This window comes from Cibotium barometz, chromosome 58 (genome assembly GCF_041138505.1).
Source record: "Cibotium barometz isolate CiBa-2024 chromosome 58, ASM4113850v1, whole genome shotgun sequence".
NCBI lineage: Eukaryota > Viridiplantae > Streptophyta > Polypodiopsida > Cyatheales > Cibotiaceae > Cibotium > Cibotium barometz.
In genome coordinates, this window is record NC_141103.1 from 38166343 (window position 1) to 38169893 (window position 3551).

Sequence of the window (3551 nt, forward strand, 5' to 3'; positions counted from 1 at the left end):
ACTATAGCTACATGCTATTGGATTGGAGTTATACCTCTTAATGGTATGGGACATCAAGGCAGAGGTATAATGTATTTCATTATATTTCATGTGTGCATTCCTTGGGCTCGGGGGTGGTTGGGTGGATGAGTTTATGCTTGATTTATGCATGTTTATGCATAATAATTATCTAGAGAGATCTTAGGGTTTTAACAATGGTATCAGAGCAATCTCTAGTTAATTGTTGTTGATTTTTTTTGAAGTAAATTTTAATATTTACTATATAAAAATATTATTTTGTTGATTTGTGTTGATGATTTACACCTGGATCGTTGATATGGCGATTGGAATGCGTGTTACTACTATTCAATGGACGAATCAACGTTGCAGAGGGGAATTTCATGAGTTTAAAGCTATTTTTTTCTATTTTTTATGGTTTAAAATAAGCATTAATGGAAATTTTTACAAAAATACCACATATTTTATTGTGGATATTAATGTTAGAGTGGATTCCCTAAATTTCTAGAATTTTTGGAAACTTTTTTCCTAATTGTTAAGGAATTTTTTGAGCATTTTTATGGTTAAAAATGTATTTTTTATACATTTTTGCAGGTTTTTGCGCGGGTATGCGATCAAATTTCTGTCGATTTTCTGCTGAAATACAGTAGGGAGCAGCATGTTGATGCATGAAATGCTCTCCCATGTGCGTGGGACCCTCTTCGCCTCTCAATTCTGATTTTCCCGTGTGAATTTCTCTTAAAAGGGATTTTAAATTAATCATAATTAATATTTAATTATGATTAGGATTAGTTTAATTAAAAAAGATTAATTAATACCTAATCAGCCTCCTCTCTAACAAAGAAGGAGGGGGTGAAGAGGAGCCATGAATTGGTGTGAAGGAGAGAGGAGAGTGGAGAGGGAAGTGATCTCTGTCTCTCTTGGTTTTTCTACGCACAGGCGGGGGGGAAGGGGGGGCTCGGCTACGCAGCAGTCTCGGCGAAACCCCCCCAAAAAAAAATCAAAATCCAAATAAGCTTAATAAAGCTTATTAATAATTTTTTTATTTTAAAAAAAATAATTTTTTTATTTAAAGAAAAAGCTTTTGAAAATGTTTCAAAAAAAGGCTTGAAAAAGCCTAAAAATTAGAGAAAATTTAAAATTTGAGAAAAGAAAATTCTCAAAAAATTTTAGAAAATTTTTTCTTGTTGCCTTTTGGCTTTTCATCTTCCGGAAAACCTTTGGCTTTTCCCGAAACTTTTGGCTTTCCGTATTCCGGGAAAACTGTTGGGATTCCAAATTTTTTTGATTGTTCGTATTCTAATGCGTTCGGGGTTAATTAAAAATTTTAAAAAATTCTTGAAAATTAGTGAAAAATTAGACAAAAGTTATTGTAAATTTTAGAAAAATGTGGGGTTGGTGTTTGGCATGTGGTGTGTCCATTCGGGTGCCCATGATCATTCAAATTCCTTTTAAAAATATATTTTACCCAAAAATTTTAAAAATCCATTAAAATTATAAATTTTCATTGGATTTGAGAATTGTCGGGCGGAATTGGAAATTTCGTGAATGATGGGATTCTCAGGAAAAATTAGAAATATTCTAGAAATTACTTTTAAAAATCCTAAAAATTAGTATTTTTAAAATATCAATGGTATTTTGACAAATTTAATTGCTAAAAAATTTCTAGAAAAATATAAGTTTGGAATGCCATAAGATAGGTTTGTTGGAATTCAAAATTATCATATTTTGAGGCCCTATAAAATTAGGAAAAATTTCATGTTAATTTTTTTTCTCGATAAAATTAATATTTTCGAGAGTTATTTAATGTTGAAGTACGTTTTCACGTGCTAACATTAGATAGATGCGAGTTATTCGCAGATTATTAATACGATTATATCTCGTATTAGTAATTATTTTTGTTTGGATTAATTCTAAACGATGTTTGCATGATTTTTTTTTCAGTGATTAGCCATTCTTATTGGACACGTTCCTTAATTTCTTTTGATGGCTATAATCTACGTTCAAAGTGTGTTTCACTTTTGACACGTTTCCATGATAATTTATTTTGCACTTATTTAAGTGTGGTTTGTGCTTACTTTTTTAAGCCTAAGACAAATTCTATCATGGATTAGTTGATCTATTTGTTTTGGTGGATTTTATTGGATGTTTTCCAAGTTTTATATGGACTCATTAGATTTTACCTAGATCACTTGTGTCTAGGGGTTTTTTATTTGAGGCTTCATACCATTTTATTCCTTTTATACAGGATTTTATTCATATTTTCCTAGATGGCATACTAGGGAGTTTTCAAATTGTTAAGGTATGTATGGGTGATATCATGGTGGTATGGGACGCTAGTGATTCCTCACATATATTATCTTATGAGATATTTTGGGCTCAAGATTGTTGATTTTGCTTACATCACTTAGCATGTTGACCTCAACATTTAAAGACAATCTCATTTTCTAAATTCACTAAAAGGTATACTGTGGGCATTGTCTAGATAAACTTCTTTTATCTATAGCCTGCATGTTTTGATGAGTGTAATCTTGTTGGCATTTTCACTTGTTGAAATCTCTTTCTTTAGAGTTCAAACAAGTTTATCTTGTTGTGTTCAGATAAGGAAATTTGGATTCTTCCTTTGTTGGCATTTCTTTCTCTAGTTCCATACTTTAGGTGATTTATATAGTCAACCTGATTATTTACGGATGGACATATGTGACTCATCGAGACGCTAATGACTCTCTATATTGATATGGGTAATTCGAGACGTCGATTATTCCATATACAGATGTGGGTATATTGGGGCACCGATGAATCCCTGGTTTCTGCTGTTATAATGCCATGTTTTCCTACTTTATTCCGAATGGTTTATAACGAGGAAGTTACTTTGAATGTGAATTGCTCTGATCATCCACAGTAGTCTGATGGGAAAACAGAGCGTATGAATCAGATTGTAGAGTATATGCTTCATGCATATGTCTCTGGGAAAGCATCATATTGGAAAAAATATCTTCCAATGATGGAATTTGCCTATAACAGTTTTAAATATACGGCTATTGGTTTTAGTCTGTGCATACTTATGTAAGGGTATCAACTCAAGGCACCTATTGATGTCGGTCTTAAGGACATCGAGGGATTTCTTGTGTGATATGCAGGAAATGCTGACCAAAGCTCGGGATTCTATCAGGAGTGCTCAGGATAGGGCATGGTTTTATGCTGATAGGGATGCTCATCTCGGTCTTTTGAACCAGGAGCGTTGGTGTATTTAAAAGTTCCTAAAGATTTTCAGACTTTGTCAAAAGGAAAATGCTCGAATTTATCTCTTAGATATTATGGTCCATTTTGATTTATACATCGGATTGGCACGGTTGCGTTTGAACTTAAAACTACCTCCACATGTTAGAGTTCATCATCCAGTCTTTCATATCAATAGATTGAAAGGGAAACTGGGAGGTGAGGATAACACAATTACTCCTCAAAAACTCATTGAAGTCAAAGATTTATCCTATGTTCTACATGAACCTGATAAGGTACTTGAATTCAAGGAAAGGAAACTTTGTAGTTGAGTA